The following is a 25,708-nucleotide window of genomic DNA, read 5'->3' as shown; positions in this document are numbered from 1 at the left end:
GATTAAACAAGTCACTGCAATTCATCATTACGTTGGAAAGATTCATCCTGAATATCTGTACCAACTGCTATGCCAATCCATGAAGTAGATTTCAACACGTTCTCATACCAAGCCGTCACATACTGCTACTTTTTCAGTGGACTATTGCGTCCACAAATTATGCTGGAGGTATACTCTTACATTCACTGTGGACGTTCAGAGATGCCGCTACCAGCACTGGGATATCAGCAAAAGCACGTGGTTATGTTTAGGCAACAAAAGCAGGTATAGGTTTAAAAAACACCAAAAAAAAAAAAAAAAAAACCCATAATCTTTTTGCTCTACATTAATTCTGGCAGCAAACATCAGGTTCCCCTGTGAAAGTCCAGGGTTTGTTGTAGACATCCACTGCCCCTCCGGCCCCCCTGATAGTGACCTCCCACTTCTTTATATAATGTTGTTACCAGCAGTGTTTCAACCTGACACTGTCCAGCTCTATACTAAAGAGCTGAAACAGGTTTTGTCCAGCCACGTTCTCAACCTGTGCTGCCCATCTGTGTATCATACTGCCATGCCAGGTGCAGTCTGGCCAATACAGTGAAAAGTGACTTTTGGCACCTGCATCTTATGCTGACAAAGTGGCAGTATTGATGACTTCAAAATGAGAACAGGTTGGATATTTTGGTGGACAAATTCAACTTTTCATGTACTTTCACACCCTGCAGTGAAAAGCCTCTCAGTGTGGTGGTGAGCTATTTCTTTCCAACAATTTATGGCCATTTGACTTTCCCTGGTCTCTCACTGAAGAGTCATGGAGATGTCTGTACAGGTGAACCTTCTCAGCCAGTCTTCCTTGTTGAACTTAAAAGCCCAGTGTGCGCTGTGGGCACCTAGTTAGAACAAAATCAGAGCTACACAACCATGCACTGCAACAACTTTTGAACCTTTGTGCTCAACATGAAAGAGCAATTATGTTATTTTCTGGCATGTGAACCATCACACCAGGGACATTAGGTGAGCATAAACCACACTTACACCTGTGGTTTCTTTTGGCTTCAGTTATTCTCAGGATAATCTTCAAACTGGCAGTATTACCAAATTAAATATTGTTAAAAACATCAATACTGGTCAATATGTAAAATATTTTTGCTATATTGTCAAGCCTTAAATCCACCAGGCCTGTATTGTTCAGGAGGTTAGACCTTATATGTCCTCTACTGAAAGTGAACAAAGCTCATCTAAACAGACCGACTCTCAGAGGATCTTCCCTATGTCAATAAAGATAAGAAGAAATGAGAAACATTTATTCAACAAAATATTGACACAAGTACTTAATTATGAACTCTGCTCACCAAAACAAATGGCATGAATTGAGATTCTTTTCACACAGCAATTAAAACTCTTTCAATATTTGTCTACATAATACGAAATACCACTTAAACACAAGAGAGTAAGGATGCAACACAGCACACGGTTCTTGCAATGTTCGACATTCAGTTGTATTTGTAAAACAAAGTTATCTGTCTCCATTACGCAACCCAACGTTCTGTAAAGCTGCACACACACAGAAACTGAAAAGTCTTAAATCTAATGCTAAACAGAGCAGATGATTTCAGTGCAGTGTGATGTGGAATCTCACTTTAGGTAATTGTGTGGGCTGAGGGATGTCAGACCAATCAAACCATGAGGGGCCTAAAGGTGGCCCCATCCCATGTAGGGGCATTGTGTCTCACACTAGCTATGAAATTGTAATATTTCAATTGGTACATTTCTTATATGATTCACATTCCTCATTAAATTTGCCTTTAATCAAATTCTCACGAATGATTACAAGCTAACTTGAGAATGACGGTTGAATGGAACTAAATAGGGGCCACACATCCTGACTTTTGGCCCCCTAGTGGGTTATTCTGGCCATGGTTTTATCTGTCAGCAGTATCTGAGTGGTTTTCCATGAAATCATGTACAGACTCTTCTGTTTGCCAGAGGATGACTCCAGTAGGCGATTTGAAGGGGGATGACCAAAATGTGTCCCTTCTATTAACCTGGCATCCCTTCTCCCTCAGGTCTTGATCCAGATGCTGTCCTATCTGGGCCGGGATGTATAAAGAGACCTGGACTGCATTTCAATAGTTACTCAACATGCCCTTGTTGACTTCGCCTCAGCACTTGCCCACGGGGAAATCCCAGCCGCCATCATAAGTGTCTTTCCAATTGTGAACTGAACTGAAAACCTGAAGTGAACTTGGTGAGATGGGCCCCTGGAGGACTGTGGGAGCTGGTGAACAACGATGGTCACTCGAGAGGTGGAATTCGCCCACAATGCATTGCAGTAATGCATTTGATGCAAGAAAATACACCCATGGTTAAGTGACAGTAATAAGTTAATCTCTTGTTGCACTGAATGAATATATTAGTAAATATAAAAAATAAAAATAAAATGTAATTCAGTCACCGTCTGACATGCTTTTCAGTTTCAGTATCTCTTATATATTACTCTATAGGTAGGCTTACATGTACACATTTACTCATAGCCTACTCTTGTTAAGCATGTGCAATTTCTGTGTCTATTTTACTCAACCTTTTCTGCTTCCATTTTTAAAATAAAAGCCCCCTGACAATGTTTCTGTAGATGGAATCCTTTCAATTGTTAACATTAGGCTTTTTTGTGTGAAATATTTGCATGACCATGTTGCTGACAACCCAGAGTATCAGCTTTAAATTGAGGAAATACAGTAGTTACAGCAGCAGGCAGCACTGTAGCAGTGCTGCAGCAACAACGCTGCCAGTGTGAACACCACGAGCGTGCAAGATGCAGTAGTTCTGCAAGAAACCAGCATACATATTATATGATATTATATTATATTATATTATATCATTGCCAGTATATTCTCTTAAATCCTGCACACTGGAAATACAAATAAAAGGTTAAACACATCATAAATATAGTGTCACACTGTTTACACTGTTGAGTTTGCTATTATTATTTGGTGTACTGTTCCTTTAAGCAGTGCTGCGATAACAACCAATCAGTGCAGCTGTAGCGCCGCGTGCTGGTGAGGGAGGGAAAACAAAGAGACGACAGCAGATGGCACGAGAGACCTGCAGGAGAGACGCGAAAAGTCGCAAACAAGCAAAGAAAGGACAGTAAGCGTAAAGACGCAAATTTGAGGAATATGCATTTTTATTTGTTCGCCTTTTGGAGGACGTAGTGTTCACCTTCGGTCTAACTTGCTGGATGCTGGTTTTGAGTTTTGAAGAGGATTTGGTGAGTTCAAAACTTTTTCCTGTGAACATCAGCATGCTATTTCCTTGTGTTGCAAGCTGAATGTGCAGCCGAAATTGCCTTTAGCTAAATTGAGATAGTGTGGTTAAGTCTGTGTATTTTGTCGTTTTTCTTTAAGTTGAGTAAGTTGTGAGTCTATATGTAACCGGTCAAATTTAGCCTTGCTAGTTAAGCTAGGTAAAAGGGCGTCGCCATTTTTGGGTTCAGATTTACCTTTGACCTGGGGCACTTTAAACCGTAGCAAAACCGTTTAGGGACTGAACCACATGTTTCTTTGAAACTATGGGTGCGTTTTGAATGGCATATTTTTATCATATTATTTTTAGTAGGTCCTCTTGCTACCCTTACAAAGCAGGCCTATGCTCTGTTGCGTCCAGTAATCAGGACATACTACTTCTTCACAACACTGCACCCTTAACTTTGACCTTTTTATATATCCGTTACCATGGAGATAAAACAAAACGCCAAGAGCTTTGTTTTTGGCACTTTGCAATTTATATAGTTTAACTTTTAAGTTAAAACCTTATACATTGTAGAAGCAAACATTTTATGTTTACAATAACATAAACCAGTATTTGCATTTCTTTGTAACTTTTGTCTGTAATTTTCTTTTTTTTTTGCTTTTGGTTATCTTTATGATCATTTTGTTCACATAATCCTTTGAAACCTGGAGCAACATTACTTTTCTTGTGCTACATGCAGATGCCTTTCACAAACATTTAAAGCTTTGAACTTTGACAAAGTTGGTTTGATTTCATTCAAAAACATGTCAGAAAAGGCAAAGAGCAACGTGACAAAAAAACGCCCTGCAAACGGCAAGAAATGCGTAGGTTTTAGAAAATGACAACAACAAAAAAAATAGGGAAAAAATGTTCAGAAAAGTATAATTATCAACATTATATATTTCATATATTTCAAAGATATGTTTCAGAATTAGACTGATATATAAGCATGTTTTTCATGTAATTTGCTTGTTACTTTTTTACTTTACTTTCTTTTTGATTTTGCTATTTTTCAGATAATTTTCTAGTACTTTTTACTAATTTTGGGGTTATTTCTTCTTTAGTTGCTAATTTCCTTGTCCCCATGTTTTTGAAAGAAATCAGCCAATTAACTAGGTCTAGGTTTAGGTTTCAAAGGGTTAAACAATTTATATTCCTATCATTATTACCATTGGACTGGTTATCAGCCACTTCAGTGCCTTGTCATCCATCATTGCTGCTTGTGACAGCTATCAGTCGGCTGTCAATCAGCAGTCAATCTGCTGTCATCTGTCTCTGCTGCTCAGTGGATGTGACATGTCCTCCGCTGCCAAGAGGACCGTGGGTCAGATTAGCAGAAAAAGTGAGCTGCAAAAACTGCTGGATATAGTAGAACATCCTGGTATTTTTGGCATACTGCATTTGACGTACTATGTAATGTATTGGGACATACTAAATCTTTTTTTGCCTTAATATATGGTATGGTAGTAATGGTATGAAACGCACAGTAAAACAGTGTGCAACGGGTTTTAAGGCAATTTTTTTCTCATTTGGTGGGTGTTTCAGAGGTGTCACCAATCAGTAGCAACTTGTAAACACATGTGAGATCTTTACTTACTGTACCTACTTCTTTGGTTTACATATCACACTTGCTTTAGCAGGGTGAACACTTGTTTCCCATGGAAAAAAAAACCTTTGAATTGAACTAAAGTAAACGCTGCCTTTTTAAAAGGCAGTGCGCCTGTGTAACACAACAGAGTGTAACACAACAGAGTGTAACACAACGCATCACCTTTGTTATTAAAATCAATGTTTTGCAACGTTTTTTTGGGGCTGAACGTAGTCCTGTATTTATGTAGTAGTTCTCCTCAAATACTTAATTTTGTCACACAATATGTAAGACTAAAGTATCTGTATTTTTATGCCACAGGCCACGTTTCGGTTGTGAGGATCATTAGGTGTTTGCACCACTTTGGAGAAATTGTCTTGGACAGGCCTCTCCTTCTGCCAGACCAACTTAGACTCCAAGAATAAGGACACTGATTCATGCAGCTGAATAAGGTAGGACTAATCTTTTGGGTTTTTTTCTGCAGCAAAAGAACGGTTTATGATTGTATTTTATTTCCCTTTTGTTTTGTGCTAAATTGGTTATGCAAACAGGTTGTGTTGCTGCAAATCAAAACTTCTGTAAGTACGCTAAAGAGAAGGGATAGCTTAACCCTTTAAAGTTAGAACTCAAGTTAACTCCAGGAGTGTTGTTTGGCACTGAGTCGTAACTTAAGTTAGACATTACGGTTGAAATACACGGGGCTCAGTCAGGACATGCCATGCAGGCATGCAGGCATCGCAGAGTTTTTTGTTTTGTTTTTTCTTCTCACCTGCTACACAGACTGTAAGTTGTGGTGTGCATATCAGATTATCATATTTTGCAAAGTATTAAAGTAGTTTATTTAGGATTTTGAAGCATATAGGCCATTAGTATTTATTTCAATCATTTCTAGTGTGTACTCAGTTTTTACACAGTTTTATGTCGTTTTTTGCTGTTGGAGGGACGCATAGAGAAAATAGTAGACCTAACTGCATACTGGTGAATTCTAATGACTTTGCATAGAGTTGCCATCAACAAGTGTTTCCACTCTAACTTTAGGTTGGTAATTTATGAAATGCTAAAGCGAACTGAGCAACAGGCGATGGCGGAGTGATGATGTGTTAGAATTCAGGCCTTTTGTTCAAACAAAACAGGTAGAGATAGATAACTACAAAGGGATTCATTTGTTTATCAGCAACTCCATCTCATCTGGATGTTTAGTGTAAATTCATAGCTCAGGAGTGAGAGGCAGAGTTTTCCTCCATGTGGTAGACTTTACTTTAGACCACACTAATCAAAACACACTGGTCCACAGATGTCAGTAAACACACAAGTGCTGAACCCAGAGGTACAAATTTCAGTACCACCAAGATGTCTTACAGTTGACTGCACCAAGATGATAAGTAAGAGGGGACAGATACCATCTTATGCAGTGCTCTGCAAACCTACATATTCATGCTGAGCACTTGAGTGGAGCTCACAGCGTAAAACCGTCCTCCAGCAGTCTGTGAGGTCTCAGTCAGTGACTTCTGGATTCAGTAAAAACATTTCCCCTCAGAGGCCAACAGGGCCCACCATGATGCAACTGTCTTAAGCAAATTACACCCAGGGCTGAAAGTAGATTGAAGTCGTCGGTGTGACTTCACCAACCTTCACTGCTTCATATTGTTCTCCTGGCAGCAGTTTTAATGTTTGTGGATGTGGCTGTCTCATTGTGATGATTCTAGCAGCATTAAGCTGTTTAATGTACATAGCTTAATACATCTTTTTGCGTCCACTGCCGTGCCCATAGCTCTTTTTATTTATTATTGGCCATTTTGTTTAATTGTCTGAATTTTGTTAGGTTAAGTCTTGTCAGGTTACACTGAGGAAGGCTGTTGTGTTTTTGATATTAAGTTTCGTGCAAAGGCTGCAGAGTGCTGAAAGATATTCAAAGTAATGTTTGTTTAGACATGCGGGCTCTTGTTAATGACATTGTGTATAAGTTGACATGTATTGCAATTAATTTGTTATCATATGTCATCTACCCCCCCCCCATTTTAAAATATAATGCAGTAATGTTTACTCAGATTACATTTACCTGTCTTACCTTCCCTTGTGCTTTTACTGGAGTACTATATTCTCATATGTTTTTCCGTGTCTGTTAGTTGGTCATAGAGGAATGAGTCCTGAACCTGAAAATGAGTTGGCATTCCAGTGTTTCCTGTTCACTCCCCTCAAAGTCATTTTTTTTAATGGGGTCTGAGTTAGATGATTAAAATAAGGGCTGTGGTTAACACTACCTTAAGAGACTTTCAGGTTTTGTTCTACGGCATAAAATATTACAGTAAATACGCCACTTGTAACCTTTGAGGCTTTTCTGTGTCTTAGAAAAGGGGGTTTCTAATATGTGGCGAAATGAGACTAAAATATGTCATCACGCTAAGCCGTGCTGAACACAGCTGTACAGCCTTGCTGTGGTGGTGACGTTAAGTTATGTGATCGTAGTGTAGTTGGTTTATAGCCAAACTTTATCTTTTTAATTGTGGCAATTACATTTAGGCTTCAAAAATGCTAAAAGTGGTGTTCCTTTTGTGAAGATTATCTTGCTATACAAAATGTGTAAGTATCATAAATGTTTGTTTGCCACAGAACAAATTTTCTGCAATAATTCAAAATCTATTGGAAAAATCAGGCTTTTTGACGCGAGAACCACGGCGACGCTAAATTCTGCGTCGGCCTACAGAAAAACCTCTTCCCTGCGGCATCCTATTTGAGGATGAACAGATGTAGCAATGCCCCTTCTGGAGTTAAATAAGATGCCCTCCACACAAAGTTAGGACCTAATATTCTACAATATTTGAAGATATTTCAAGAAGATCAGATTATACAAAGCTGGCAAATTCTAGTCTACTTTATCAGTGGCGGCTGGTGTATTTGTCAGATTAAGCAGTACCTTCGGGCAGGTAAAATGTTGGCAGAGGCTCACTGCTCACTCCTTGATGCCTGTTACATCTTATATCTGTGATGAAAATGACTTCATTTTTGATGTGTGCAATAGGGATACTCTTACTGTCAGACATTGCGGTGTGTACAGTGATTGATAATGGATGTCAAGGGTAGAGTTAGCTTTTGATCCCTCGTTCCTCTCAAACAATCTGCACATTTTCTTGTGTATGAACAAGTTTGTGCTAAGTTGCTCTGGCACAATATTCCTGGAAAAGCATTATATTTTACCATATGTCATTCCTTTTATAAATAAGGAACAGAACAAAACATTTTCTATGACTGAACCCCCAAAGAGCAGCACAAAACTCCTTATTTCCTTGAATAAATAATTAAAGCAGCTCTGAATCAATGTGTTTTCTCAAGCAGAGGAAGATTCTAAATAAACCATAAGCTTTTTTTTCATATTGTTAGAATCTGGTGATAAATTGAGCAATTGTTACAAACATCTCCATCCACAGCTATGTGAGGGGATTATATAATTTTCTTGTATTTTATTATTTTTATTTATCATTTATCATTTTTGTTGTTACTGGCTTGCTTTTCTCCTGATTAAGCACTTATATTCAATCATACCTTGACAATGAAAACCTAAAAGTTAGAAATTCAGAGATTTTTTTTCTGCATATAACAAATTGGAGTGTCAATGCAGAATCCATTTTTGACGCCACTTTCATAAAATATAAAGGCATCAAACCTGGCAGAGGCATGATCCATCTCAGCAAAATAAATTAATTTGATTATTTACCACAGCTGTCAGCTTCAATAAGGTGCATGTCTGGTTTAAATGTCAAGCTCATTTACAGAATGTGTGCATCAGCGATATCGTACCCACCAGCAGCTCTAATCCTTGTCTCCACCGAATTATACGTACAGATGACAGCAGTGTGGGCAGGAGGTTAATGTCTGGCACATTAATTTGTTTCATTCTACATGGTTCGATGAGAGAAGCATGCAAAGACCAATACAAAGGCATATTTTCACATTCACCAAAAAAAAAAAAAAAAATCATGGACCCAGAGGTCTGTGCACCTTATTTTGGAGATGGACAAGGAAATCACCTTCATGATAGCCTGCGTTTAGGCAGGCAGATCAGGATTATCTTGCTTAAAGAAATTAACCAGGCGTCAGTTGTTGCCAAACTGAATACCAAGCGACATTAACAGTCATTTGGAAATGTGTTACTGGCCGCCTGATAAATTTAAGCCCAATATACACTCTACTTTTGGCTCTGTTTTTGGATACCACCAACTGCTGAGGGAAAGATCTGTCTCTTCAGATGTTTAATGCTGTTCTGTATTCACCAGCTAATTGCAAACCTTGACTGTGTGCCATTTGGTGCTGGGCAGGTCTGAGAGCTTTTTTTGTTAAAATACCTGTTCATCTAAAAATGAGGCTAATGAGAGTGGCGAAGCTGAACCAAAAATAGTAAAACTGGCAGCATTTAAACCAAAACAATAAAGTGAGGTGGCTCTGTAGAGCTGAGAGGAGCTGCAGGGTAGGGTGGTGATTGCAGGTTCGTCATTTGAGCAGCATATTTATCCATCGTTAATGTTTGAATATTTATTATAGCAGCTTTAAGTCCTGATTATTTTGTTAAACTACAATTTACAAGTCAAGAATGAACTTTTACTCTCAGACATGCTTATTGTGTGCACACCTCTCAAATTTTATGAAAAGACCATTTTTCCAGCACTAAAATACCTTTTTAACAAAGTAAAGCATTTACTTTGTGTGGTCGAAAGACTACATCTCATATGAAAATTTGCCATCATGGCAGTTTGGGTAGCTACATTAGTGTAATATGATTTTGTTCTTATCTATAATATTCAACACTCTTTGTAAGATGTTTTTTTTTTCCAATCTTTAGTCTATGACGTCTAAAAACTGAAATACTTAATAAACAGCATTAGATCTTTTGCAGCATTACAAATTTTAAAGTCAATTTAAATAAGGTTTTCTCACTTCTGGAACCTGGAAGTTCAAGTTTGTTAATGTAAGCTTTGTGGTAAAATGCTAAAAAAAACAAAACAAACTAAAAGCAGTTTGGTGTAGCCAGTGCAGTAACAGTGATGGTTAAAAATGATGAAAAGTTGGCACTCCAGTGTTTTTATTCAATTAAACTGCAGCGACTCCACTTCATCTCAAACCCACCAGAGATTAGTTTCCTTTTATCCTGTAGAGGATTGTGACTTTTTGGCAATAAATAGATTCAATTTGATGTATTTGCTCTAGTATACATTGCGACCTACAGAATATGAGGGCATTGGTAAGCCTTGTTTTCAATAGGAGCTGATGCCAAATGCATTTTGTATAATCCCACACAAATAGGGGTATATTTTCCTGGATACATTCCTGCAGAGGCCTCATTGTTGGCAGATCTGAAGACCTCTGGATGATGCTTAAGGGAAGGTGGTGGCGGCGGCGGTGTTGGAGTGTTTCTTGTTTTGTACATGGCTTATCAAAGTGGTGCACAGTGAACGGCTGCTAAACCCAGACTAGTTGACAAGGATAGTTTTGCAGAGTGCAATTACATGTCATTCCCTGATTAGGTTTTCAAGGGAGATGATATGTTCCTTTAGACAGAGGAGAATGTGTGACAATGCTGACAATCATCAGCAGTCAAGGCAGAGCTGAAAAGAAACACTGTATTTTGTTATTGAAATTGCTCATAAAGTGATGTTCCTTCCCAAAAAACAGAAAGGCATAAGGCAGAGAAAAGTAAACATCATCCTTGGAGAAATCTCTATTGTCACAAAGATCATTAGGATTACTTAATGGCTGATGTCGCTTTTGCTAATGGAGTGAATTCAGATGAAGGCAAACTTTATAATTGATAACTGATTGTATGGTCATTAGGTGGAAAGTAACAAAGGATCCAGCATCCAACTCCAGACGTTATTATCGAGCACATGCTGTCAGTCTCACGAGGGCCCACCACACCGACAGCTCATTTAAATAGCCCACCCTAACCCAAACCACTTGATGAACTCATTATGTGTACCTGGACGCCACCATCCTCCTTTTAGTGCGCCATTAAGTGCACCAGTGATGCTCACGAGAAACAAGAGTCCGTGTCGCAGCAAAAACCCCAGCAGCCTCGTTTTGCTGCAAAGGCTCGGCTTCCTCCTAAACGCCGCAGACTGTTGCCATTGATAATTGGACTTAAGGTTTCCTCCTATTATGTGCTTGTCGAACAGCAATCTAACACTTTGCCATCTGTTTGTGTTAGTGTTAATCATATCTATTCTCCAACGTTATTGTTCCAGATGGCTTCTATAATTGCATTGTTTCTTCTGCAGATGTTTTATGGTGCGGTTTCGGAGCACAGCCAGCTCTGGGTTGATAAAGCGCTGGAACGGTTAATGGGAAAATAACCGTTTTCACAGTCAGGTTCCAAGTTTTTGTCACTAGTCACACAAACAGTGTAATTGCCACTAATGGGCCAGGGTAACCATCGGATGACTGGGGGCCATATTAGCATAGTTCCACAAAACGGAGGAGGAATCCAAATTTAGACTGTGGCAGTGGCTGGATCCACCACGGTGTGGAAAAATGAATCTCTTGGCACTCAGAATGTAGAAAGAGCTCCAAATGTACATTATGCAGGGACTTCTCATTATTTTGTATGGAGGGAGAAAGCATATACTACGGCGGCAGCGAAAGCAGCTGGAACAATAGCAGCAGGAGTTTCAGTTCCAGGGATTAAGTTCTTGTAGAGGTTCTCTTGCTGCTCTGTTTGTTTTACAATATATCAAGTGGCTAGAAATATCTAGAGCATACTAAATGAAACTGTTTCACTCTTATGAAGGCAGTAGCTCTCTGATAGTTGCCATACTTTGTAACATATTTGCCATTAATTTGAAGAGTCACATAACCTTTAAGGCTTATGAGTAAAAAGACGAGACAGTGGCTGTATAGACTGCCTCCGCCTTGAGATGCTGAACTGAAGCCTATTTTCCCTAATCGCCTGTGTGAGCACAACACCGCTGATTCAATCTGAATTTGACAAATGTTGCTGACTAGAGGAGGACAGCTCTGGCATCCTACATGGCAATTTTGAGAACGGCCTCATTTTCCCGCGCCATTGTCTGCATGGCAATAGTGTCGGCGATGAACTGGAATCACATTATCCTGCAGATACCTGGGCATCAGCTGCGCCGTTTGAGATGCCGCTGTGGGGAAATGAGGGTCACTGAGACTCCCCCAGCCTCTGATTCATCTACTCAGGCAAGGCAAAGGTCAGATCATGATTCCAACTCATCAGCTGAGCTCACCCAAGCAGCCAATCAGTGGGGAAATTATTTTTGGAAAAGGTGGGAAACAAGTGTAGCACGGTACAGAGAATATCAATTACCACATTTGAAGTCAAGAGTGTAGATCACACAACTATTATTCATCATTAATCATCAACAGTAGTTAATTCTGTTTGTTGTGTAAATCCGTTCATTGATGTCAAGTGTTCTTTTAGGGAAGACAATCGCTGCGAATCAGTATCATCAAGTGATTACAGCAAGCAAGAGATTTCTCCACATTCTTGCTTTTCAGGGGCCAAGCTATCTCTCACTAAAAGTTTGAATTCAGCATATTTCTCACTGCTCATTATTTAATGACAACGAAATTGTAGCTATTATTGTCCCATTCAAATAGCAGGCAGTGACAAAAGAAAGTGGCAATACAATGCTAATCTTGAAGTGACAAAGCGCAGCGGACCATCTCGTGTTAGGAATCTCATTTCCTTTGTGCTCTCTGAATCACCTCCTGAATCTATTTAATTAAATCATGTATAATTCAGAACCTTATAGCCCCACGTGTTTGTGCGATGCACAACTGCTGTAGGTGACATTACACTACATACAAAGGTGGATGTAAATGCCGATGTATTAGAAACTGCTTTCATTATGTTACTAATGAAGCAGCAAATGTCTGAGGGATGAGTGAAGCTGACAGGCCGGGTGGATGTTAGCGCTTGGACATCAGTTGCTGTAAATTGTTCACTCCTGAGTACCAGTGGTGAAAGAAGTATGTAGATCCTCTACTTCAGTAAAATAACTAATACCACATTGTAAAAATATTCTCTTATAAGTTTAAATTCTACAATGAAATTTTACTGAAGGTTGGTAAATATATTCAGGAAAAAGTACTTAAAGTATGAAACACAAATGCAGACAACTCTAAAACAAGCAAACAAAAGGAAAAAAAAAACAAAAGATCATCAAAATTATTTGAAAAAGAAAAGGACTTTAACCTTTATCAAAAATAATAAGTAATTATTTTTTTCTGTCAATCAGCTGATCGATTAATCAACTAATCATTGTAGCTCTACTTATATAAACTGTTAGATCATTTAATTTATAGCAAAACACTGTATTTTCTAAACTTTTCTTATGTTTTTTTTTTTAAATGCAAAAATTGTATTCTGTAAAGCATTTAGATAAATGTAGTGAATTAAAAAGTACAATATTTCCCTCTGAAATATAGTGAGGTATAATGTGACATGAAATGAAAACATTAAAGTGAAGTAAAAGTACTTCAGATTTCTACTGTAGTTCAGTACAATAGAGTAAATGTACTTGGTTACATTCCACCACTGCTGAGTACACACCGACATTACATAAGGCTGCCTGCTATATGCAAGAAATAAAACGCAAATATTATCTCCACCTACACGTGAGCACAACAGTCCATTCTTCCCCTGCAGAGGAAGCCGTCTGCCTCAGCCTCCGATGTCGAGGTTTCAGACCTCACCGTGCAACGTAGCAGAATCTTCTGCAGGCAAAGAAGGCTGTGAATAATAGCCACGAGGAGCTTACATGAGATACAGTGAAACATGAGGTGATCAGAGTGGGCTGAAGAAGGACAGTAAAATGAAGCGGTGCAATGAGGAGCCGAATATCTGCCATGGTTCAAGGCACACGAAATTGAAAATAACTAATCATTGGCATCATAATAGCCCCCCAGAAAGGCTGTTTTGTCTCCATTTGGAGCAAAGTAGGCGATTTAGGGAAGATTTAAAACTCATGCAATGTGCTGTATTATCTATAAGTTACTGCCTGCAAATACAGAACAGAAGAGCAGGGAGGGAATCCAAAGACTGAATGTATGGGTGATGTCTTTACGGAAATTTTGGAGGCCAGGCTGCTGTAATCTATTATATATGCCAGTGTGATCAGAGACAGCAATTTGGGAAATATATTTCATCTTCTGTATGAGCCCAAAGTCCATGTTTTTGCAGCTTCCCTGTGAAAAAAAAATTCTAAGATTTTTATTCTACCTTGGTGTGTTTTTTACTGAATCAGCATTTTGGTTTCAGCAGATCAATGACCTGCTGTATTTGCCTTTTTCCACCAATCAGATGAAAGAGCGAAACATGCTTACGGTACCGCTTTTAAATCACTTTATCGTACACTGCTTTGTGAAATGCCAATACAATTGTTGTCAAAGTAATGTTGTTACATGCTTTTTGGCCTGGAAACAAGTGCGAACAAACCAGCAAAGGGGACTAAAATGAAACGTACTGTGTTGTGAGGTTTGTTGCTATTTCTGTTGCTGCTGCTCAGGAGGTGAACTCTGGGTCACTTCCTTTTTTATTCATCACATTAAGCCAGTGCCATGTCAAGGTCAGTACAATAATGGCAATTACTGCCCACAACATTTGCCATAAATTTCTTCCAGGTAAAATGTACTCAGTCTTATTTGATGAATTATTAATAGAAATAAGAAATCCATCAATATAATTGTAAAATTTGTGCTGTCCTTTTCGGATCAGCGGTCAGCCATTATGTGTTGAAAATGACATCCATGTCTTGGGGACATCCTACAATCAAATTAAACTGTCTAATAGCGATGATGGACCACAATAAACACCCTCTATAACAAAGTCTACAGATAGATTTGCTTGATTGGACCAATAACTCATCCTAATTGTTATGAACGATTGGCTGTTCAAGGCTTTTGGAAGAATTATGTTTTTTTATTATTTCATATCCAAATGTATTGTTTTTCTACACTGCTTTGATTGTTGCTAAGCAGCTAAAGTAGGTTAGGTTTAGGTTACTGAAATAAATATATATAAATAAATTACTCAATTGTTGACTCACCATTCATTTGTGCAGTGGCAATCAGATTAGCACCGACAAGGCGGGAGAGGCCAAGTGTTTAATGACAGAATATGGATTTTTTTTAAAATGAGTTTGCGTAAATCTGTAGATTCTGTCAATGGCTTTTGTGTCCTAACTATGAGGACATTCCCTGTATCAGCTAAAAGCGTGGAGGTAGAAACTGCTTTGTACTCTGAGCAGCGAAAGAGGCTTTTGTTCAAACAGTGAGAGCTTTTTTATCTTGCATGCATGAGTGTTTTGTATGTAACGCTGAAAAGGCTCGGCTTTTGAGAGCACAATTGCATAAATGAAAAGCAAGCATCAAAATGGCTTGTTTCCATTTTATCATAATTCGGTATTTTTTACATTCAAACCTTGAACACTTGTGTCGCTCCATACAATCGTTTTCTTCATAACAACCTCTGCTCGGCAAGTAAACCTTGACATTTGACCACCCCTTCTCCCATAGTGTTTCCCAGGTCTTAAGTCATACTTAAAATGCTTATTCACATAGAAGGAGATGGCAATACACGGGGAATCTGAGGGGGTGAAATGTTGGCAAGTTTCTAAATTACATTATTAGCAGCGAGATCATTAGCATACACAAACATGGAGGCTTATTATAAGGCAGCTGGACCACTCAAATAAGTGTGAGACTTGGTCTGACCTCATTAGCGGGAGCATATGGGAGGCAGACCTGCGTATCAGTGCAGTTATCCAAGTTTCAGTGTGAGTTGCTCAGCGTGATCTCCACACTACAGTATATGGGTGCAGTCTAATGAATATGCATTACCCAAAAAAGGGCTGGAAGTGTATTTTATTTGACTCATCTACTTTGTTGAGCACTTCTCTAATCTGCAGTAATAGCCTTGGGATGCAGGGCTTTGCATCATATAATATCCGGATGTTGTACGTTAGGTACTGCTTATTCATATTGTGTGTGTTTTGGCAATAGGGGGTTTTAAAGCTCCGTTAATTGTTTTTTTTTTTTTTTTTGTCCCCATTATGGGTCAGTGAACAATCTTGAAACACAACATCTAACAAATGATCACGTTATAGTAGGGATGTCCCAATCTCCCAATGATTCTGATGCAAGTCATTTAAACAAGTGCTGTAAAAAACCTGCATCCAAACAGTTCCTAAGGTTTTTTCCTTTATTTTATTTTTACAAGAAATACAAGTAAACAAGAGTAAATAAACTAAAAATATTTTTTTATGACTCGCATCACATTTTTTCAACAAGATAGAAAAATAAACAAGAAAAAAAAGATGGCGATGGCAAAAATGCCAAACTCAAGACTTCAGATCAGGCATCCAAAAACCAGTGAGTGACGTCACTGTGAATACATCCAATAATATATTATACCGCCTATGACCAGGCTACAGCATTATGTCATTTTTTAATCTTCTACTTATTTTCATCTTGTAAAATGCAGGGGTTGGGTAAAAATATTGATAGTTGTCCCTTCACAGCCACATTGCTACCATTTCAACTCCATCATTGGCTGTAAAAATGTTTTGCTTTAAAAAAAATAAAAATAGAGATTTCATACGGTCCCTTAACAGAGCTAAAGTTGATATCATTTACAAAAACATAGCTTTAAAGTAGCTCTCTGCTTTGCATATTATTTAGATAACTTGAATAAATGTATTTACATAAATCAAAGAAACAGCACAAGATTCCTAAAAAATCTGATGATATGAGGCTCTTTCTGCAATAAGTTTACTACATAATTAAAGAGGAAAAAAGTAGGCACTGTCATAACTCTGTGTCCAGTCCCTAACTGTAATTCCAGTCCCACGATCCTCATGGGATGCTGTTAGTTGGCTGTATTACTGTCAGCGTATCCCTGACAGAAATCAAGAGAATGACATACAGGCAAAAAAAAAGCCTTAGAGTAAAGGCAGGTCATTTGGGAAGCAAAATGGAGCTCCCATTACTACCTGCGGTGCTAAACTGGCAGACATTTCCAGAGCGATCATTGCCGAGGTGCATATCCTGCAGAATATGGCACGAGGTGCTTCGATGTCAGAGATTTCACAGAAGGGCTTTGATGATGCCCAGGGCTGCAGTGCTGTCAAAAACCCCAGGGGAGCCAGACAGAGGTGGGATGCTTTTCGAAAGGTCGAAAATTGCAGGGGGAACTACTACCTAAAATTCATCCGGTAGAGAGTGAAGCAGGGTGGAGCACAGAGCATTGTGTTCCACCTTGAATACATTTTCAAGCTGATTCAGTGCGTTTTTACAGAGAAACTACTCCTGCTAAGTTAGGAGCTTGACTCAGTAATTGAAAAACTAAAATCCAGATTAGTTTATTGAGAGTCTTAGATTAGATGAATTAAATGCACAGCGTAACAGGTGTATTGCTCTTCATCTCTTAATATCCCAGACTCTCTCCATCACCTCTTTGTTGACAAACACCATAGCTCATATGTTGAACTTATCATTTCCAAGGCCATGATTTATAGGCCCCTTTTGCTAATAAAGACTGAGTAACAAGCTGTCAATGAGAGCTCAAGGTTATTTATGTCTCCTGTTTCAGCAACATTTCCTCGTCACTGAGACAATAGGAACATCTTGCCAATGATATTTAAATCCCCGAAGCATGGATCGCTTGCAGTAGGTGCAACATGACAGGCATTTGTTTGCTGAGATAAGGATGATTAATTCTCATCTTAAATTCGCCATTAAAAGGAATATTTAAATAAAAAAAGGACACGTTTAGAAAGTGTTCTCAAAGGCACCACTTAATCTGCAATAATTGCCTCATATTAAAATATTAAGAGTAAATGGAAAGTTAGTGTAGATGTTGTCACATTTGTTGCTCTTTGTGGTCAGATGCAGACTCCTGTTTCCCATCACAGTAGCACACTCACCTTTAATGTGGGAACAAAGCACGCGCTGCAGGAATCAATGCACTTGTCATTCACAACTATGGTCAGATCAGCAGAAAGGTCACGAAGCCCCAAAACGTCGATTCCCCATATAAAGTATGCAACCCCCCCCCCCTCACAGAGCAAGCCTGCGAATATCACACCATCCTCTCAGAAGTTTCCTTGCATGAATCCAGAATATGTCACGTCACCTGTGTTGTTTTTGGCTCGGATACAGCTCTGATATTCATTACTTGTCATCTTTATGATTCCGCCAGTTAATAATAAAAAGGGTTGCTGTGGAAACGCGACCAAACTGTTTCGTGCCATTTAACAGCATACTAGATTTATTAGCATAATGAACCCTAAATGGCATGAATTCAATATTAGCATTCATCTTTCATTAAGTTATGGCCACGCTAAATGAACTAGCTAGGGGCAGCTGAGAATTTTCAGCTACACCCACATTGTATTATTGTAATTAAATGCATTTCCATAAGGCACGGTGCTCGTTTCTGCGTGATTGTAAGAAATTAATCGTGGGTTATATTAATGGCCATGCAGCAGGGGTCAAAGTACATGTGTAAGGTTTAAGGAATATGTGTATCACCTTAGAAAACACCAGAAAAAGATATTAGTTATAAGGACAGCTGCAGCTCTGCCCTGTTTGTGCTCTGTTGTGTTTCTTCACACCACAGGAGAAGTCATACAAATATAGCCAGGTCTGGCTAATGCATCATGAAATACTATTCTATTTCCTCCTATAGATTATAATTGTTGAAGACTTCCCTGGTGGCCATTATTCATCCATAAGATAAACATGAGACTGGTGCAATCTAAGATAACAGTAAAAAGATTTAGATCTGACTCAGTCTGTGGGCAGATAAAGGAGAGCGCTTGCAGCTCACAGACTTCCTGCTCTGAATTCAATTATATTCATGTGTGCGTCTGTATATGTGTGTGTGTGTGTGTGTGTGTGTGTGAATGTTTTATGGTGGTTCAGGGGAGAACTTGGGACAAATGAAAAACACGGTAGATAGAGGGAGAGTGGAGGAAACATGACTGGAGGCCTCAGGACAGGAGAGAACAGCAGCATGTAAAGTTGCTACATCATCTAATTCCTAAAGGTCATGTTGGAGTCAGTGAGCTAGTGTGCACCGTCTCCACCACTGCAGAGAGAGCTATCGAGTGTTGAATCATCCTTCGCAACAAAGCAAACATCAGATCTGTCCATAATAACTGCAGTCGTAATTGGGAGGACTGCAGCATGTTCCCAGTGCACCATATATCAATAGTGGTCAAACAAATTTAATCACATGCACTGTCAAGCAGGGTGTCTGTTGGTACTTCAAAAAGTCTTAAATTGTCTTACATTTAATTTTATAAATATTACGCCTTAAAAGTCACTAAATAGCCATACATTTTAATTTGTGAGTTCTTAATTGCCACAAATTTCATTTATCCTGCTTACATTTTCTTTTTGCAGAAAAGAGTGAAACTCTGTTGTCTAAAAGTCCACATTTCTGATCTTATATATCTTAAAACCTACCACTGAACCTAATACTCTCCTTTTACCTTAAACTTGCACTTACCTGTTGGCAAAATGTAGATAAAACTAACTTTGTCCAGGATCACCTACTTACTTTGATGCCTGCAGTGTTTAAGATAAAGACGATTTGCCCCAAATCATGAACTAGCCTTAGTCTAAGTCTTAAATTTGGTAAAAATATAATATAAAAATGTCTTAAAAGCATTGAATTTAAGCATCTGATACCTGTAGACAGAAGTTGTTGAAATGTGAAGAGTCTTTGATGCTAAGATACTAAACATCATCAATTTAGGGGGCTGTGACGCCATAAGTGGTACTGGAACATTCCCCCGATGGAGTCTAGACACAATTGGTTGTGGCGAAGAGGGGAAAAGTTTTGGCTAAAGATCCGAATAGATGAGATGTGGAGGTGAATGGGATGAAGGAGGGTAACATAGATTTTTGCAGCGATGGCATGAAAGAACTGTTTTGAAATTTGAAAGTAACCGTATGATTGGCTCGGGGAGATGATGACAAAAGAGAGAGAGAGAGAATTAATGAATGCATAGTGTCTTCCTGAATTAACTTTGGCTCAGCTTAATTTGACCAGATTAGCAAAGTTTAGAGCTCAACACCGCATACAACAATAGTTTTTGAATGTGAATTATTTCTTAGTTCTGGAGGACCTTCATGAGTCAGACTGTCTCATTTTTGAAAGAGGACATATCTACCTAAATGTGTTATTTCTTCTTTCCGCATTTACAATGTGTCACTTTATGTTTGTGGAAACAACCCAAAATTGTGATAAGATTAAAAAAACAAAATAAACTTTTATTATAAAATAAAATTTTATTTATTAATTAGTTTATTTGACAGGGACAATGCAGTGAACATAGTAGCAAGTTCAAAAACCATTTACTGATGTGTTGCATATAAGGCTTCTAGCCAAGGTTAGTTTGCAACCCCTGTCCCTTGTTGGGCTTTTCTATCTAAGAATAAAACAAAACAAATCACAAAATATAACATCTTAAAAACATGCATCAAATTAGGCACATGATGAATAGTTACATTAACATATTCCATGATCTCATAACATTTAGAATAAATACATCACACTAATCAGTATGTGCATTTCCTCAACTCTCCATACTGACACAGTTTTCATGTAGCCTATGTAGATCACTAAAGACTACTAAAACAGCATAAGCAAATTTTTAAATTAAAGTTTTTTGTGCCACTTTTTTGTGCCACTGCATGATTTCCCATCTCTATGAAAACTTTCTGGGGGCACCACTGCATGTACATACACAGAAATAGACACAGTTAATTTAAGCACAACAAAAGCTGTGTCTCATAACTTAACAAGCATTTGACTGCTGTGTATTATATAAAAAAACAATAACATAAAAAAGTGTTGCAGATTGCAAAGGATGCTTGAATAAATATGCGATAATTATTGTAACAGGATGCTTTTTTCTAATGAAGTGGGTGTGTGCACAGCTATGTTCAAAAACTGATAGTGATGATAATAACACGTTAAAGAAAAGTGACTAATGGGCGCATGGTGGCACGGTAGGTAGAACAGACATACTATGTACAGAGATTGTGTCCTCGCTGCAGTGGCCGTGGGTTCCAATCTGCCTGTCCTGTCTAATAAAGGCAATAAAAGCCCCAAAAAATATCTTTAAAAAAAACAGTGACTATTTTATATATTAACATTATTATATAGTATTCAGAATGATAACATCCACTGTATGTATTATGATTAGTCTAAAGTAAGCAGTATTGAATCAATGAATGAATAATCTGTATTTAATTATGAACACTAACCAAAGCAGGACTCCTTATTAACAAGGCAGTAAATGAAATTGAACATTAATGTTGCTCTTTTAATGACATTATAATCCTGTAATTTAGAAAGCTGTCAAGAAAAAATACAGACACACTTCTCAAGAGCTCTTTATTTAACTCAAAGCATAAATGCGAAGTCTTAGAGGGGAGAATTGCATAACATCCCTCCAATAGGATGTTACACATTGTGCCATTGTCCAGGATACTAACAGACCATGAAATTAACACACCGTGATAAATTATTCATTATTCCATCCCCTTTTTATCCATTACATCTCAAAGGAATCCTTGAGTGCATTCATGTTGACAATGCAGAACCGGACGCTGCGTGGCGGTGCTCGTTTGTTTTACTTTGAACCCCAGTGTTAACAAGCTGAACGTGACATGCTAGATTAATTATGCTGTACAGCAAATGACCCCCAGGGCTGCGTGTGTCATATCATACCTTTCGCTATGTCCCGAGGCCTTAAGATCCAGGCTCCCTCTTCACCTGAGAGAGACATAACCGGATTACTACCCTCAGGCTGTCTTTGCTTCATCTCTCCTCTTTGCAGAAACAAAGCCCTTAAGAGTGTGGGAGGTCATATAACTGATGTCTGTTTTATGGGAGCCAGTGGTGCAAAGAGTTGTACTTTTAATGCAGAACTTACAATGTCAGTTAAAGTTCGGTTTTGGGAGAATGCACTACTCTTTTTAGAAAGCTATTTATCAAGAGGAAACTCCTGAATGCCTTTTTTTAGCTATGCTGGCAGCGTCGCTCTAGGGATAGAAGTGTTGGGTTCGTCTGGTGGTCCCAACACTTTCCACAAAAGTAGAATATCTCGACAACTATTGCATTAAGAAGTATTACATCTGGTACACATTTTAAATCGTCAGAGGATTAATACCAGTAACTTTGGTGATCCCCTGACCTTCAGTTCAGCCTCAGCTGTACTTGAGACTGATCTTGATAAATATTCATATCTTAACCTTGGTTGAACGCAATTTTAGCATCAGCAATAAGATAATAACATGCTAGTTGAAGACAGGGTGAAATTAAATACACGTTGCAAGTACAATCCTCTGTCCTTGTCTTGGTTATTTGTTTATCTTTTCTTATAAAAAACAAAGTTGTTGGGCACATCCAAAAAGCATTTAAGGCAGATGCTAGAAAAAAAAGATAAATAGCAATAGCAATAAAAAACATGAAAAAGGTCTTCACACTGTAGCTCCCTCAAGTGCAATTTATTAGCACATCCACAAGTGATATTTTGATAATGCTCTTCTTCAGATGTAGCCTAATATATAAAGATGACATGTTTATATTCACATGCTAGGGTCACATGACTGTCACTTGATGATACAGGTGAGATACAGTTTGGACTACTTGCTTTGACTGATTGTATGATCCTTGTTTATCCATGAAAATGTCTATTCATTAGATCATTATAGTTCATTATGTTATGTATTTGGTAAACCCCTGATAATACATCAGGTGGTAATACAGTCCTGATAATACAAGAGTGGTGCAGTTCCCCTCTTTTATATATATATTGGTGGATACTGTCCTATAGAAGTATTAGTATTCTTTTTAGATCAAGCCATATTATGGATATGAAGGCCTCTGGCCTGATGTTTTTTTCTTGTGTGCTCCAAGGCTTTTGCATAATTTTTTTAGCACATTTACTTGTGTATAACATTCTGTTGTTGATCTCGTGTAGAACAGAAGATAAGATAAAATAGAAATACTTTATTGTTTTTGAAATTGTTTTGTTACAGCAGCAAACAAGAGAGCAGCAACTGAAATAAATATTAGTTAAAAAGGCAAAATAAGGCAAATATATATACAAAGGAAGGTGCTTAACATAGGATAAATTAGAATAAAATAAAATAATAATAATAATAATAATAACAATAACAATAAAGACATGTATAGTATGTACAAAGAACAAACAAAAACAAAAGCCAAAAAGATTAAAAAGAGCAATAAAAAAGAAAAAATCTGCAAAAGAGCATTTTCTTTACATGCATTGATTTATAGCATGAATTTGTTTATAATGTTTTTTAGGGGGATTTTGTATTTCAACTGTGTCATCAGTCATGTAATAGGGTGAAATGACTGTTTGCATATTTAAAGGTTGCATCCTTAAACATTAATTTTAGTCTGAAGAACAACATTAGCTTGTAGCGTAACTGTGAATATGCTAAGAAACTGCACCAAGGGAGCTAAAGTTTTTGAGGGGCGAGAACCTGCACGCATTTCTCCGCGCTGGCACGGCACCTGCTGTCACATCATCCACCCGCCACTTCTTCTTCTGACATTCATTCAATAAAGTTTAAAAAAACAAACCAAAAAACAAAGTTCGTTATCTCGAGATAACGAGATAATATCTCGGGAAAACAAACTCCGTTTTCTCGAGATAACGAGATAATATCTTGTTATAACGAGATAATATCTCGTTATATCGAGAAAACGGCTTGTAAAAAAAAAAAAAAAACACGTCCGCTTAGGGCTTCCGTACATTTCTTTTCATGTAAAATGTAAACATTTCTTTAGTGACTCATCTTGATTTCTGGCAGTTAAAAATGTATCCAGTCACTGTGTTTGACATTTTTGGTTGTTTTTCCAAGTACTGGATTGACTGATGTTCGATACATTCATGGTCCTCAGGTTAACATTTCAACTAGAATGAAGACATTCCCATCATACTCAGCTGTGCTTTATGTTTATTGCTAATTAGCAATGCTAATATGAGGTGATGAATGTGATAAACATGCTCACATTGTCATTGTGAGCATGCTGATGTGAACATTATGTTCAAAAATCGGGAGCAGGAAAGCACTCAAATTAAACAGTCTATTCATGCACAGATGTTTCAAGGAGACGCCCCTCCTCGCAACCAGCATGCATCCCACAGGTATTGCTGTAGACTCTGAGTCTTGTTCAAAGATTGCTGAGTATTAATTACCAAAACTGATGCTTTGCTCTGTGATTTTAATGCAATGATAATACATTAAACGCACACATTGTCTACAACTAAGACTGACAAAGTCAATGAGCTGAGCCTGACAAGTTGAGATGGAAATCTTATAAAATACATTCAGAAATATATTAGTTTATAGATGACAATGAACCTAATGCAAAATCATTTTTGTAGATTTATGATTAATCTTTCTCAGTTTTCCGGAGGTTTGCTAATATGGGAGTTCTAAGCTAGATGCACCAAAATCTCTTGACTGCACAAGCATTCATCAGCCTGATGATTGCCCCAGTTTTTCATGAGTGTGTGCCCTCCATGAAATTTGATCATCATAAACAGTCAGTACGTTTACATGCACAGTTAGGCATGTCGAGCTACGGTCATAGCTTGATTAGGCCATTTAACTGGACTGCTGTCTTTGTCCCAGTGTACGTGCACTGGAGGAGAATCAATCAATCAATCAATCATAACTGTTTATTCACAATAACTCCGGGGTTGACTTTCAGCAAAAATTGACAGTGAACTTGGAGCTGTAATGGTTATACTGACTTCATATCTCGGTTCGCTACAATTTTAATGTCTATATCTGTCACAGACATGAAGAAACAAATACACACCTGTTTTACTCAACCTTTCCTCTCTCTGTTTCAAAATAAAAGCCCTTTGACAGCGTTTCTGTCCACAGAGTTCCATCAGTTGATGACACAAGGCTTTTTATTTGGAAATATTTGCAGGATGGTGTTGTTAACAATACAGTGGCTTGCAGGGCTTCTTAGATGAGTAGAGTATGTGCTTTTAATTTTGGAAATACAGTAGTTACAGCAACAGTTAGCACTTAAGCAGCGTCGCAGCAACAGCACTGGCAGTTTAAACGTTATAAGCTTGCTATAGCTGCAGCAATTCGGCGAGGCTGCCGTCACGCCCTGCTCACATTCAGTGTGTCCCAGGCATAAAACAACCAAAGTAAATTGAAAAGTCATGATGATGCGATCAGAACACATTTTGTCCTGGTAAACTCTATATTCATTCAGATTAAAGTACTGTAATTCCTAAGTCAAACACATTTTCTCCTGTAGAGAAAGGGAGATGATCTGACTCATATGACAGGCCTGGACCATTTTTGAAATGTATTCATACCTTAAAGAAAATTCCAAGTATGATGAATGCCACAATTTCTTTAATATCACTTGTGCATGCCACCAAAGAAGAAATCTGTTTGTATGGGCAGTTCAACTCAGTGAAAATACTCTAACATTGGCTAAGTGAACTGACTCAATCTCAAAGTTCAAAACATCTCAAAATCCTGCCCATGATTGACAGAGAGTATCTTCAAGTCTGGGGTTTGTTCAGAGCGTGTTTTGAGGGAATGAGAGAGACAGAAGAAAATAAATGAGCTGCTCTGCTGAGGATCTGTCTACGGCACATCATGAGGATTTTATATGGTGCTGAGTCACATGTGTTATAAATTGCCTTAAGACTTTGGCTGGAGTTATGATCAAACAGAATAGACTTTAGACATACCATGTAATCATGAAAAGAAATCACAAGTAGGAAAGTTTTCTTCGTCTTTACAGCT

The 25,708-nt window shown here is 38.1% G+C and overlaps 1 long non-coding RNA gene across 1 annotated transcript in view; it reads left to right on the top strand.

The window, feature by feature from the left end:
• The first annotated feature begins 3,151 nt into the window (after window positions 1-3,151).
• The window catches only part of LOC121941828, a 49,665-nt gene continuing 27,108 nt past the window's right edge, over window positions 3,152-25,708 (top strand). The window contains exons 1-2 of the long non-coding RNA XR_006105780.1: window positions 3,152-3,247; window positions 5,177-5,307. This is a non-coding gene — a long non-coding RNA (uncharacterized LOC121941828). The remainder of the gene's footprint in view (window positions 3,248-5,176; window positions 5,308-25,708) is intronic.

This window comes from Plectropomus leopardus, chromosome 4 (genome assembly GCF_008729295.1).
Source record: "Plectropomus leopardus isolate mb chromosome 4, YSFRI_Pleo_2.0, whole genome shotgun sequence".
Taxonomy (NCBI): domain Eukaryota; kingdom Metazoa; phylum Chordata; class Actinopteri; order Perciformes; family Serranidae; genus Plectropomus; species Plectropomus leopardus.
Note: the sequence above shows the minus strand (reverse complement) of the source record. Positions and strands in the feature narration are given on the sequence as shown.